General features: G+C 37.5%; 1 protein-coding gene across 1 annotated transcript in view; it reads right to left on the bottom strand.

Moving 5' to 3' along the window:
• The window catches only part of Gng2 (G protein subunit gamma 2), a 112862-nt gene that overhangs the window by 87447 nt on the left and 10472 nt on the right, over positions 1 to 14943 (bottom strand). Inside the window, exon 2 of the mRNA XM_042677895.1 lies at positions 4562 to 4602. The gene's annotated coding sequence lies outside the window, so the exon portion shown is untranslated. The remainder of the gene's footprint in view (positions 1 to 4561; positions 4603 to 14943) is intronic.

The raw sequence follows: 14943 nt of genomic DNA, 5'->3' as shown, positions 1-14943 counted from the left end.
AAACCAGAAGGAAGGTGGCCTTCCTTCTGAGACAATTAAAAGTTGTGTTTTAACAGTTTGTCAACCTGAGAGCTACTTCCCCTTGGAGCCATTTTACTAGACATCTAGAGTGAGCAACTATTCTCATTTCCTGCCATCTTCCCAGTTTCAGTACTGGAAGTTCTGTGTCTTTGAAAATATCTCAGACTGGAGCAAATCAGTATCATTTATTTCTCTAAGCCTAGCCCCAGGTTTGGACTTCTAATCTGCACTGATGAACTTTCTAAAAGTGGGCAGAAAGAGGGGCTTGCTAGAAAAATAGCGAAAATCTCCACCCCAAATTTCTAGTCACAAAGATGGGTTTCAAAAATAAATAAATAAATGAGTAAACCAACAATCTTTGCCAGGCAAGAAATGGTTTCCTTATATTGCAGGGATAACTTACCTAATGTGTGGAGAAAATTAAACCATGACTCAAATCTGCCTAACATAAGTACCCCTACAGTGAAGTTCTGAGATCTTAAATGATCCCCCTTCATTTCCACATTTCTCAGCCTAATAAATAATGCAACATGTGACAGGTAGACATAACAGCATAAAATAAAAACCCTCACATTTCTTTGGTCTTATTCAAAGCTTTGTATCCTTTATGCTCTAGGCAAACTCTTCAGAGCTGGGGAAATGCCAAAAGCAGCAAACCCTCCAAAGGTCACACCTGTAGCACCACAAAGTCTAGCCAGGAAAAGGACCATTAGATTTCAACCTGTCTGCATTGCCAAACACTCGCAGAAAACAAAAAAGGTTCAGTACCTGGACTTACAAAGTGGGACCTACAGATCCAAGGTGAGGACTTGCTTCATTAACTTGGGAATCCAAAGCCTTTTCAATCCTGGATAATTAAATATTACCTGATCCTGTCTGAATTATCTGAAGCATTTCTACCCTTCTGAGTGATTAATCTCTTTGATTAGTAGTAGATAGAATAAGAGGCCCTAAAGATGTCTGTATCTTAATATACAACCTGACCTGGATAAAGGAGTTTTGAAGATGTGATTACATAAGAATCTAGCAATGGGAAGATGATCTTGGTTGATTTGGGTGTGCCCAATCTTAACACGTGGGTCCTTAAGAGAATCCTTCCTGGCTGAGTTTAGAGTTAGAGAGAGAAGTGACTACAGTACAGAGCCACACAGAAAGGCAACATTGCTGGCTTTGAACAGGGAGGAAGGGACCTCCAGAAGCTGTAAACCACAATCAAGGAAAGGGCTTCTCCCTTAGAATATCCATAAAGGAATGACTCCTTTCTGGGTATTTTTAGCACAAGCAAGATCCCTCTCATTTTTTAGCCACCAAGTCTGTAATAATTTGTTACAGAAGCAAGAGAAAACTCAGACATTTTTCATTACTACTGTTGCACAATTGGCACGGTACCTTAAAAAGATTTTGCTTTAGACCTCAGTGTTTGACAGTTTTCTTGCTTCCTGTTTAATATGCTTCTCCAGGCAGACTTAAAAATAATAGATTCAGTATTAGACCAAATATGCTCAAAATCACCCTGACAGTACAAAGCAATGCCTTCTTTTACTCGTCTACTTTGTTTAGTTTCTTCATTTTGTTAGCACAGAGACTACTCACACAGGGAATTCCTGAGCATAAATGAGACGAATCATTTTGCATGAAGGAATAATGTTTTTTTTAAATGAGAGTAGGAAATACCTACTCTCATTTAAAAGGCTGTGTGTGAAGACACAGTTGTTCCTAATATTTCTGGATACCATGAGGACTGAAAGATGCCACAGTCTTTTGTGACTAAGCAGACCAAAGAGCATTATGAAGAATTACCTCTTTCAACACATGAGCATGCTCCATTGAGAAACTCTGCTTTGCTTTGAAACTTTTCAGGGCACTTAGCACAATGAAGAACACAACATAAACATCAGAGGAGAATATTAGATTCTTATGAAATGATCTTATTATTAATAATATTTGATAGATTATAGGTATGTCTTAGCCCTCCCCTGAAAGACACCAGATAATTAAACCAAAGAGCTTGACTATAGGGTAGCAGACATTATAGATGGTTTTAAAAGCATGTTTATATGCTCTCTTTCTTTCTTGTTCATGTTTTCCCTCATGTGCTTGTGTTCTCTCTCTCTCCCTCTCTCTCTCTCTCTCCCTCTCTTTCTCTCTCTCTCTCTCTCTCTCTCTCTCTCTCACACACACACACACACACACACACACACACACACACACACACACACCTTCCTTCTAATAAATTCAAGACCAGAGATTTCTCAGCCATAGCTGCACCTTGGTAGGTACATGTACCCAGGCCTCTCTTCTAAAGATCTTTTACTTAACTGGTCTGGGTAGGGTCTGGCCGTAGTTTTTGCTGCTTCCCAGAGATTCTGATGGGAAGACATGACAGAAGCACTGCTATCTTCAGTAGGAAGCAGAGGGATGAAGCTGCTCCTCAGGTTTGAATCCCATCTCCTCTTCCTGTGCTTAGCCATTTATTACTTCCCATCTCATCTCCCAAAATAAGAAATCTGCCACTTAGATGCTTTCCTATCTAGAATCAGTAAATCCATCAGTTCTCCTAAATCCAGTCTATCACCCTACTGCCTAAAGAATCATCCTTTCAAAGAAATTTCTGATTATAGGCCCTTTTTTCTGTCTTGTCACCCAACAGGTACTGTCTAAGCCTTTGAGTCCCTCCAAACTCTCATGACCTGCTTCTTCAACCACATCTTTCTGGATAGACACTGGCTGGTCATTCTAAATTTCTTAAGGTTCTCAGTGGGCACCATGCCCTTTGGAGACTGCATAGTTTCACACGCAAATCCTTATGCTAGATGCCTTTGCCTCCTCTTCTTATTGAGGGCATATCATACCACTTTGCTGCTGGTACTTCTTGCCACTTGGGCCACCAGACTATACTCTGTGCTCATACCTCACCCATAGAGCTCCTTCTGGGCTAGGCTTTTCTCTTCCCCAAGACCAGCCACGTTGGGACCAGGCCCATATGGTTTTCATCTTCCTATTCCCAGCATCTGGCTCTGATTCTTTTGTTCATTCAACAGTTTTATTAAATATGTAACAAGTGCCAGACATGCTGGCTACATGCTGGAGGCAAAATTGTTAGTAGATTAGAAACCACGCCTGCTCTCTCAGAGCTTTTCTTAAATGGGAGGCAGATAACTGGATAAGCAATCATGATAAAACAGATTCATCCGAGGGTTGGGAGAAGGTTCATTTATATTGTTAAATTTTGCATTTCTGTATTTCGAAGCTGTTATAAAGAGTCAAATATAAGTTTCAAAAATTATGGCATATTTTAAATGTCTACACTTGACCGTTCAAGTTGTATGACAAATGTCAGTGTTTTATTCCCTCAGTGTATCTGTCATGGATTACCTCATTTGGAAATCCCAAATCTGATGACATCATAAATATGAATTGAGGAAAATGGATTCTAAGGGATATTTGAGGCCTAGTAAATAAGCCTTGCTGAGTGAAGAAATGAATAAAGGAATAGTAGTGCCAAGAAGCTGATTAAATCAGGTCACCAGTAGGTTATGCTTTTCCATTAGAATTTTGCTATAGACATTAAACAGTTTTGTCAATAAAAAAACTGAAAATCTAGCCATCAAACTCAAGAGGACACATGGTTCAGCCCAACAGAGAAAGAAGAGGTGTGGGTAAGAATATAAATGGGAAATATTGGCTCTGGATTGATGATTGTTAGAAATGGAAAATGAGGACATTGTAGTTTATTATATTATTATCTCTGTTTCAGCATATGCTTCAGTATTTTTCATAGTAAAGTTAAATTCTAAAATGGTATGAAACATACAAGTCATGGACCCAAGCAAACAATTTTGCTTGAAATAGACACATTATCACTTGTCACATGATTATGGTGACCTTTCAATTCTAGCAACCAGATTCAAGTGGATTTAGCTAGAATGGGGTTTCCAGAAGAAACCCCACCAGCATTAGAGTGACCATTCCTTGTTATTATTGTTGTTGCAAGAAAGGCTTTACGATGTCTACAATCAATCTAGGAGCAGGGGCTACCGTCTCTGCTCTAATTACTCTCCAGTTCTGTCCTGCACAGAGTATGCTCTCAATATCTGCAATCTATCCATCATGCCTAGTGCCATGGGATATTTTTGTTAAAGTAGCAACTTCACAAGTTTGTCAGTGCAGATGTTTAGAAGATAATGGAAAAAATCAGAGTGAAAAATCCAAGTTTAACTAACATTAAAGAGAAATATTTTCTTTACATTTCAAAGTCAGGTCAACATTATTGAAGATTCCATGAGTGTTTCTTTCCTATAAAATACCACATTTGGATAGGGGAGAATGGTGGAAGGGGGGACCCTGATCAAAATTCACCAGACACATGAATGGACATGTTAAATTATGACCCGCATATGCAATCATTTGAAGATTAAAAATACTGTAAAATAAAACATAACAGGCTTAAATGTGCTAGCTCTAAGACTACTTAAGAAGCTTTTTTTGACTTCTGGTTAAGTTAAAGAAGATCCTAGAAGAAATATTTCAGAAGTCTTACCTTTTGAATTCTGAAAGCCTGAAGCTCACTGGCAGAAGTGGCTGTTGAGAAAACAGAAGACATATATTTTTTTTTCCCAGAAAATGTGAAATCGAATAAAACATGAGAAAGAGCAGGGAACTCTTTCTGTAGCCAGGGTTGCTGATAAGGGCTAAATAGTCGTAAGGGCAGAGAGTTGCATAGTCTTATGTTTCAGAGTCTGGAAACATTTAATAAACTATTTTTCTGTTATGAAACATAGTATTATGAACTAGGAGCTCATTTCTTTGTGACATTCACTAATCTGCAAGAAAAAATAAAAATCTAAAAGCCACCTAGGAACCCAGGTGAAGCAGATGACAGAGGCTGGGCACTGTGGGGTGACTAAGAGTAAGATTTCCTCCTAATGTAGAAGGACCAAAGCCACAAAGACAGAACATACTTGCTGGTTGGAAAACATGCAGCTTTTATGTATCTGGCCTTTTAAGAGGGTAGATAGAACAAGTTAGCGGTTCTATCTTTTAGCATCAGCTTCCACAGGTTGTCCACATCTATAACCTTCAATCCTAATACCCCCTGTGAAAGTTGAGCAGAGTTGGTCTAATTAGAATTGGCCTATCATCTGCCGTGGTTCATATCTGTGAAGGTTCCTACTACCCAGAGGAGTTTCCTTCCTCCTGTAAATCTCTAGTGTGCACAGCCCAAAGGGGATTGCCAGAGCCTTGGGGAGCACTTTATCATTCCTGTTTTGTTCTGACTCAGAACACAGAGCTATCTCATTTAGAGGATTATGACTAAGGGAGAAAATGATTTTCACATGGAGGCCTAGGACCAAAAGTACATCACTCTTCCCGGAGATGTCACATTGTTTGAGACTGGTGTGTATGTTAAAATCTCCACCCAATCAACTATATTCCCAGAATACTATAAAGGGTCATATGTTTTAAATGAGCTCAAGTTATTAAAAAAAAACATTATCTCATGATTAATGACAGGCAAAAGGAAAAAAAACAAGCCAAGGGCAAAAAACAACCTATTTTGAGAGAGTGAACCCTGGGGATCACAATGACTAAATGGAACTTGCAGCAAAATAGGCCTTTTCAAGGTGCTCTGAGGGCATCACTCTCAATATTACCGACCATAGCGTTCATGAGCACAGTGTCTCTGGAAAGCAGTCTAGCACTCTTTATCAGAAGACACAAATATGGTCTTAAACATTAGATTAGTGATACCAATTCTTTGTTTAAACAAAAAATGTAGACAAAGAATTACTACCAAGGCATTAGAAATAACCTTGTTATTGATAATGTAACCTAGGTCAAACAGAAACTCTACACGGCAGAAAAAGCGATGGATGCAAGAAATTCAAAGGATGAAAAAAATGCATATGATATAGTTACGTTACATGAGAAAGATAAATATAAAATGTTATCTGTAGTATCACCTCAACTAATTTTTTAATATTTAAATATATTTATTTAGTAAATTTAATAATATTTACTATTCAACTAAATTATATATATGTATACATATATATACATATACAGTGTTTTTTCCCTCTGAGGTTTTGATTTTCCTACATTTCAATTACTTAAAGTTTGAAAATATTCGGAACTGGGAAATTCCAGGTATAAATAATTCATGTGGCAAAATATGCACCATTCTGAGTGGTGTGATGTAAACTCATACTTTTTTCCTCTGTCCGACTCAGGACATGAATCATCTGGTCAGCATATCCATATTGTATAATACTACCCCCCTCTTGGTGACCTGACTTAGTAGCCATCTTGGTTAGCACACCCACTGTTGTGATCTGGTGGAGGGCTTGTGTTCAAGTGACCTTTAGGTGGTAGCTTCACACTCCATCACAGTGGCAGCATCACTACTTCACCTCATTGTATCAGCCATCATAACCATAAGGGTGAGTATAATATAATAAGATACCTTGAGAAAGAGACCACATTCATATAACTTCTATGATGGAACACTGTTTTAATAGTTCTATTTTAGTAGTTCTGTTTAATAGCACTGTTTTAGTAGTTCTATTGATAGTCTTTTAGCTTATTTATAAGCTAAGCTATCATAAATATGGATAAATAGGGAAAAAATAATATATACAGTGTTTGGTACCATCTGTAGATTCAGGTATTCATCAGGAGAACATAAAATACATCACTAAAGATAAGGGAAGATGATGTACATGATAATTTTCTAATGTATATTTTATATAATGTTTCAATATATTTCCTAATGTATAACACATTAGGAATGTATAACACATGTATCTATGTTAATATACAACCTTTATATATATAACATATATACACAGACTACACACAAATATATTATTTTCTAGTGTGCATTATGCCTAATATCTTCAGATGTAATTTTAGGGAAAAAAAACCTGGAAGAAAATGCTCAAAGTGCCAACAGCATATTAGCTTTGTTTTATAGGGTGATGGAAGTGGCAGAAATGGCCCCCCAAATATGCTTACCTCTTCTTCCTATGTTTAACAAAAGTCTGAGCTATTGCGCACACACATGTCAAGAGAAGCTCTTTTCCCTAATGTCCCTTGCAGCTAGGTGTGAGACCAAGTGGCACAGTTCCATGGGATCACAGCAAAAGTGTTACATGGAATTTCTAGGTCCTGCCTTCCTCTTCCTTTCCCCCCCTCCCCAGCCCCTTCTTGCTACCCACATCTGGTTATAGTCAGGTCCTTATGGAGAGCTGCCTTTGACTATGAAGGCAAGTGGAATTCTAGGAATGGTTGAATAATGTGACAGAAGGAGTCTGGTTCCCTGCATGATCTCGTGGAGGAGAGCTGTCTTACTAGTTTCCGACCACCCATCTTTGCATTAAAAATAAGTTCTAACTTCCTTCCGCCACTACAAAAGCAGATCTCCATTATGTGCATCTTCTTTAGCCAATAACTATATTAGTGGTGTTATTCTCAGTTTTACTTTACAACTTTCAATATTTCCTGTGTTTTCTATACTTTTTATGAGTAGTTTGATGATCAGAAAAAAATAAAGTTTTGTTTACTAATGTTAAAAACATCGAACCAGAAGCAAAGTTCAAAAATTTTCTTTCTTTCCACATAGCAGAATAAAAATAAAGTCTACAGTTTAGAAGTAGTTACTGTGTCATACGCCAGAGTATAAATCTCACCCACACAAACTGAGTTTTTATGAATCCTTAATCACACCTCATTTTATTTCAAGCCTTTTGAAAAAATAATTTTAACAAGGAAAAATTGTTCTAACTCCAAGACTGTTTTAAAATTTACTTTAAATATGTTCTAAAGAATAAAATTTCAGCCAGGCACTGATGGTTCACACCTATACTCCTAGTGAAGTAAAGAGGTCAGGTCTGGCCGGCGCCATATTGGCCACATGGTGGATGGTAGGGTCTGGCATCTTGTCTCCATGCTGGGGGTAGGAAGCCCCCCCCCCATTACCTGCCTTCCAGGTAATGGACGTGCCCGGATCCCCGGAGGCAGGGGCAGGCACGTGGCTGATAGGAGGTTACTGAATCTGTCAGTCTAGTGCCTGGGACTGGGAATTTCCGGAGGATCTGCGCCCTGTGCCTAACTATTTAGGCCCGGACCAGCCTAGCCACCAGGACCCCATGCCATGTGTATCTCTGTGATCGTGTCCTGTGTCCTGTATCATCTCTAGTCATCATAGCGTCCCAATTCAGCTCTCCATTGGAGCTGAATTGGCTTGTTGGTATTGTTTTTGTTCTTTCTTTCCTCTTTAGCATGTTTCCTAGCAGGGTTATGTGTATTTGCATGCTGCAGGCCTTTGTAACAACTGGTGGCCTGCAGCCTGTTAACTATATAATAAAGACTCCAATATTCTATATTTTAAAATGTGGCTTCTGGAATGATTTACCTTACAACTACTCAGGAAGCTGAGCTCTGAGGATTGCAGTTCAAAGCCAGCCTGGGCAGGAAAGTCCATGAGACATTCATCTCCAATTAATTACCAAAAAGCTGGAAGTAGAGCTGTGGATCAAGTGGTAGAGTACTAGCCTTGAGCACAAAAACTCAGGGACAGCACCCGTGCCCTGAGCTCAAGCCCCAAGACCAACACACACACACACACACACACACACACACACACACAAAAGGAAGAATAAAACTTATGACAACACACTATAATCATATAGTAAGAGGATTCCCAACTAGGCACGGTGGTATATAACTGTAATCACAGCACTCAGGAAGCAGAGACAAAAGGATCACAAATTCAAGGTTAACCTGGGCTATAGACTTGTAAAGTGAATTTTGCATCAATTTTGTAGGTTTCTACTTTTAATTAAGGACCTTTAATGCTCTTCGTATAGAGTCATAATGGATAATGCCCACAAAATTCCACTTGTTCAAGACCACATGGATGTCAATCAACCAAGTGCTAAGTGTATGCTTTGCCTTTATCTTCCTCTGGATCCCTGACAGATTTGGCAGAGCTCCCACAACTTTGCTGATCTCCTTGGTGAACCATGGGCCTATACTATAAGACCATTGTCCAAGATAAAGGAATCACACTCAGTCAATAAAACAAAGAAAGGATATTGAGTCTACTGAGGAATCAGAAGAGAAACAGTGGCCTCATTAAAACCAGCCTTTAACTATATTAGGGTAATACACTGAGGATCATTTCAATCTGCGATAATGTTAGGCTAGCTGCACTTGGTGCCTTTTAGAGGCTCATTACAGTCCTGTACACGGGCAAACAAGGCACTTCCTTCACCTTAGAGATGTATCTGTAATTATATATGAGCTAAAAGAAACTATTTTGCCCTTTTTCACAAGGGACTATCAATTGGTCCTTTTCTCCCCAGTGAACCACAATACCCAATGCTAACATGGCTAGCCTAGATTCAATAAGAAAGGAAGAATGCCAGAGCTTCTCCATTTCCCTCAGGAGACAGTGCCAGTGTGTTCTCAAGAAACCCCTGAACTCTCTGCTGCAATAGGCAAATAGGAGCCAATAGTCAAAGCTTTGAGTCTGCAGTTTCTCTCCCCCTCTTCTTCTCATCAGGAACATAAGCAAGCCAACTCAACAGGCCTAATTACCATGGTAACAACATGCAGTGTGATTATGAGTGTGTTTGTTTTTTAAAATGACTCACAGATTGTTCCCCCAGAAACCCCAGACATACAGACTCTGACTGGTTTATAAAATCCAAGTAAAGTTTTCTTGTATTTTTTTTACTCCTATTAGCATATCTATGATAGAAAGTTATCAAATCAAATATGCCTTTAAGCATGAAAAAAGTAAAAGAAAAAAATCACTCAGTTTCTTAAACATACTCTAAGTTTAATCAATTTAAACCTCAGGTTTATAATGAAATTAAGTTGTGTCTGTACACTGGAGATAATTAATCTGTTCCTAATTTAAATAATTAAGGTATTTCATAATGTAGTTTTAGAGATCCGAATGAAATAATCAGACAAAATAAAACTGTAGTAAAAAATATATAACATAAAATAAGTCTGGGAGTTTTGCAGTCACATGTGAATTGTTATAAAAGAACAAATGGAAATTTTCATACAAGATCTTTTTAAACCAATACCCAAATTAAAGCTATTTGTTTCTAAAATTTGATCATGAAGGAATCTAGACATTTGGAAGCAATGTGAATGAACTACTTCCTTTTATTTATTCAATAAATACTACTTAAGATGTTCTATGAACTCAGCCCCGTTGTTTATAATTGGAATATAAAACAGGACTTAGGGACACTCTTCTCTGACTGTAAAAACCCTTCATTTCACAAGGCATCATGTGGTGGAGCTCTAATTACCTAAGGATTCTCACCTGTTGAACATGAGGACTTAACCTTGACATTATAAGATTCTTTCAAAGAAAAGATATGCTGATACATTTAGTATGTTGATTTCCTCGATGTGAAGTTGAAACAAACCTTATCCATTGGTCTGTCTGTCTGTCCGTACACCTTCCTGCTTGTCTGTTTGTCTGTCTATATATCAATCTCTCTACTTATATATTTATTTGCTGGTACTGAGGCTTAACTCAGGACCTTGAGCTCTTGCTCATTTTCCCCCCCCCATCATGGCTGGTTCTCTCTACCATTTGAGCCACACCTCCATTTCTGACATTTTGCTGGTTAGTTAAAGATAAGTGTCTTGGGGATTTGTTTGCCCAGGCTACCTCTGAACCTTGATTCTCATATCTTTGCCTCCTGAGTAGCTAATATTATAGGGATGAGCCATAGACACCACCTACAAACCTTATTTTAAATAAAATTTAAATAAATTATTCAGATTAATAAATTTACTCGACTTAAATCCCTTGATGTTAACATGCAATACAACAATGCACACACATTCATACACACAAAATCTTCAAACAGCTATTTTATGTTCACTTAACAATAAGGTAGGTGTGTGTGTGTGTGTGTGTATCTTCTCTAGAGTTCTAAGGGAAAACAAAAAAAATGACTATCAACCAGAATAGGCAAGATTATGCTATAACAAATAACCTGGGTTAAGAAAGTGAAACCTTTCCTACTCCTAGTCCACATCTAGTTCAGCAGAAAGACCTGCCTTGTGTTGTCTTTAAGACCCTCATACCATATCACTATCAATTGCTAAGGAATGTGCCTCCTACAGATAACATATACCTGATATGTGCCCATATGCTGACACATGGCTATGAAAAGTGACAGGGCACGGGACACATTATGAGTTGAAAAAGAAGATTGGAGATAAATACAAATACATATACATTTATACATATACATACACACATATACATACAGCTCAGACCACAGACTTCTCTACAAATGGTACAAATCTGAGACCAAGTTGAAGCATCTGTTTTGATTAAGTCTGTCCTAAGGAAAGAGTCTTGCTTAGTTGATTTCAAATTCCAAAGTCTGAATACTTGGAATTAATGTTAGTTTCTAACAATTACTTCTGTTAGAAATTGGTAAGACATCCTTGAGTAAAATAAGGTACTCTCCTTCAGACTTTCAGCAACAATTATAACTATACATCTTGAAAATAATAGCTATACATCTTGAGCATTACTATAATTAAGGCAACATGCCAAATAAACACTTTATATAATAAGCAATTTTCTTATGGATGAGGAAAGGGAGGCATAGAAAGTTTAAACAACTTAGAAGTGAATGATTCCAGAATAAAGCCCTTCACCCACTTGGCTCGTCTGTAATAACCCTTAAAACATTGCTTTTCTACACTATGACATCAAAATTATATTAAAATTTATGATAACAGGTAGTTTGACACCCTTGGGTATTTTTGCTAATAATTCTCACCTTTCCTTACATTAATTTTTCTTACTTTAAAAGATCTTGTAGCCATTCAGTATCAATGTTTTTTTCTAAAGGAAAAACAGAAAAAAAAAACCCAAACATTTAGTGTAGCTGGGCCTTGGTGACTCATCCCTGTAATCTTAGCTACTCAGGAGGCTAAGATCTGAGGATGGAGGTTCCAAGCCAGCTCAGGCAGGAAAGTCAGTAAGACTTTTATCTCCAATTAACTAGCAAAAAGCTGAAAGTGGAGGTGTGGCTCAAGTGGTAGAGCACTAGTCTTGATCAGAAAAAGCCAAGTAAGAGTACAAAGTCCCTGTACTGGCACAAATCAGATTTAAAAAGTGTGGCACTTAACTGGTATGTGGAAAGGAGACCAAATGGAAGGGGATAGAGAAGTGAAGTCAAGAAGGGAGAATGAAGTCTATGTAGTATTTAATGCATATTCTAATAAACTAAGAAAATGAGGGGAGGGTTTAGGTTGACAGGGATAGGGGAGCATGATGGGAAAGGATGACATCGATCAAGATGCACTGTCCTTATAAACTGATTTGTTGAATGGTAATTTCTTTATGTAACTATTTAAAGATAATAAAAATATAATTTTAAAACAAAGTTAGTCATAATTCCTATTCTCATTTTCTGGTAAGTTGTCCTTCATAACTTTGAAAATAATAAATTTCTTGTTTGGGTGTAAAAAAAAAGTTAGTGAGATTGCCTAATACTCAGCAATATTCCCCAGATATAGCTAACATTCATGAGGTTTACTTTTAAAAGAAAGAACAAAGGATCAATTGATTTTTCCAAGGAAATCCTCAAAAAGGATAGCAAGATTTTTTTTTTTTACCTATTTCAAGTATTTTTTTCTTACACAGTTCTATACAGATTAGCTATATACCCTTCTTATACAGAGCTTTGTTGGCAGAAATCTAAAAATTAACTTGACTTTCCTGCCTAAGAATGCAAACCAAGAGTAGGAGGCATTCCATCATGTATTACAGAAAAAAGCACTCCTACTATTAATGTGAGTCTGTTAGGAGGAAAATGCACAGAAACACGCCTTCCACAGAAGCAGTCAAAACACTGCAGCACAGCGATTCCCCTGAAATCCCTCCTTTACTATTACTGCTGTTCACAGACTCAAAACATACCAACTCAGACAGGGGAAGCCACAAAGAAAAAGCGAGTGGGTTGATCCCATATCTTGGCTATGGTAAATAATGCTGCAACGAACATAGTTATGCTGGTGGCTTTACTGTGGCCTGGTTTGTGGTCAACTGGATAAATGCCCAGGAGCAGATTGTTGGGTCATAGGGAAGCTCTATGTTTAGTCTTTTGAGGAATCTCCATGCTGCTTTCCAGAGTAGCTGAACAAGTTTACATTTCTACCAGTAGTGTAGTTGTGTTCCCTTTTGGCTACATCCCCACCAGCATCTGTTATTGTTAGTTTTCTTGACATAGTTTTCATGGCCATTCTAACTAGGTGAGGTGGAATCTCATTGTTGTCTTGATTTGCATTTCTGTTTTAGCCAGAGATGTTGAATGTTGCTTCATGTGTCTACTGGCCATTCTTACTTCTGAAAATTCTCTCTTTTTCTTTAGCCCATTTATTAATTGGGCTATTGCTTCTTTGAGGGTTTGTTTTTGGGGCATTTAATGTTTTGAGCTCTAAGTATATCTAATATATGAGGCTCTTGTCTGATGCATAGCTAGTAAAGATCTCCCATTCTGTGGGCTTTCTATTTATTTTGGTAGGCTTTCTTTGCAGAAACTCTTCAGTTTGACGCAATCCCATTTGTCCAGTCTTTCTTTGTTTTGTTGTGATTCTGGATCTTGTGAAGTTTTGACTCATGCCTAGGAGCCCTAGTGTTTCATCTATCCCTTCCTGTAATATTTTCATGGTATCTTGCCTTATAATAAGGTTTTTGATCCATTTGGAACTGATTCTGGTCCAGGGTGATATATGAGTTTTCTGCACATGGATAGCCAACTTTGCCAGCACCATTTGTTCAAGAGGCTGTATTTCTTCCATCTTGTATTTTTGGCTCCCTTATTAAATATTAGGCAGCAACCCAGATGATCCTCAGTGGATAAACGAATCAAGAAAATATGGTAAATATACACAATGGAAGTCTATGCTTCCATCAGAAAGAATACTGCACCATTCATAAGGAAATGGAAAGACTTCGAAAAACTATATTAAGCAAAGTAAGCAAGACCCATAGAAACATGGGTTGTATGGTTTCCATCTATTGTAGTAACTAGAATATGCCTATAAATCTACAAGTAAACACAATGGATGGTGAAAGACAAAAAAATTACACTTGGACGTGATAAATTAAACAGGACTCTAAATATTCATACAGTAAGACCAAAGGAGGATATTCTTAGGAGAGGATCACAAGGGCTCAATATCTATCTGTATATGATCACTTAATATGTTTCTCAAAATGAACTCCAATAATGGAAATAAGAGTTTTTGTTATTTTGCTTTTTGTTTTTGTTTTTTTTTCTCCGTTGTCCCTGGTTTTGATTTTTGTCTTGTTTTTAAGTTTACCTGTTTTGAGGAGAGCAAGGGGAAGCACAGAAGTAGTGGGGCAAAGGGTAAACAAATGCATCAGTGATACTCACTAGATATATACTCACTAGGTTGAAAACTAACTATACAACTTTTGGGGGAAATTGGGAAGGAAAAACTGGGAGAAAAGGAGTGAAGAGGCAATACTTCAAAAAGAAATGTACTCATTTCCTGACATTTAACTGTAACTGTCTGTACATTACCTTTACAATAAAATTTTTTTTAAAAAGAAAGAAAAAGCAAGTGGGGACCTATTATCTAAATGACTCATTGCCAGAAATTCCAGAGATTATTTCTCTTAAAGCTTCTGCAATCCACAAAAGGCATGCCTTTCTAGAGAATATAGAGTTTTAAGTCAAATAGATATCAGTCACAGAATAGTAGGCATCTCTAGCTCATTACTCAGCCCAGGGTTGATTTTAGTTAGATTAAGTGGATTTAAATGACCATTGACAAAGATTCAATGTAATAGTATGTTTATTTTTTCAATGTAAGACTGGTTATATAACATAAATGCCA

This window comes from Dipodomys spectabilis, unplaced genomic scaffold (assembly GCF_019054845.1).
Source record: "Dipodomys spectabilis isolate Male_0828 unplaced genomic scaffold, ASM1905484v1 ptg000042l, whole genome shotgun sequence".
Lineage (NCBI taxonomy): Eukaryota > Metazoa > Chordata > Mammalia > Rodentia > Heteromyidae > Dipodomys > Dipodomys spectabilis.
Note: the sequence above shows the minus strand (reverse complement) of the source record. Positions and strands in the feature narration are given on the sequence as shown.